Source organism: Penaeus monodon, chromosome 33 (assembly GCF_015228065.2).
Source record: "Penaeus monodon isolate SGIC_2016 chromosome 33, NSTDA_Pmon_1, whole genome shotgun sequence".
NCBI classification, from domain to species: Eukaryota; Metazoa; Arthropoda; class Malacostraca; order Decapoda; family Penaeidae; genus Penaeus; species Penaeus monodon.
The window spans coordinates 33,116,695-33,117,031 of record NC_051418.1 but is presented as its reverse complement, the minus strand read 5'-3'; the positions used below and the strand labels follow the sequence as shown (position 1 = coordinate 33,117,031).

Here is a 337-nt window from a genome sequence, read left to right as displayed (position 1 = left end):
GTTTCGTCTCACGCAGCTCTTGTTCTTACGTTTCGTCATCCACATAACGCTGAACTAATTTGCATGTTCTTAATAACGTAGATCATCCCTAAAATAACGATATTCCTCGTTGTAGCTAAAGTTGTATGGGGTCATTTTTCCTCATACATTTCGTCTTCAAGTTTAATTGTTTTTCATGCCTTTTATCGGTTTGGCAGTATTTGCCGTCAAAGTCAGTCTTGCTTTTATCTTTTGGTTAAAAAAAAATAGGTTGTACCATAAGTTTCACTCTTAATTCTTAAAATCAAACTTTTTAAAGTTGAGTAGCCTTTAACTCGTCCGAATTTCTTGGGCGAAC

General features: G+C 35.3%; 1 protein-coding gene across 1 annotated transcript in view; it reads left to right on the top strand.

Moving 5' to 3' along the window:
* The window catches only part of LOC119594343, a 12,569-nt gene that overhangs the window by 4,219 nt on the left and 8,013 nt on the right, over nucleotides 1-337 (top strand). The gene's annotated exons all lie outside the window — the stretch shown is intronic.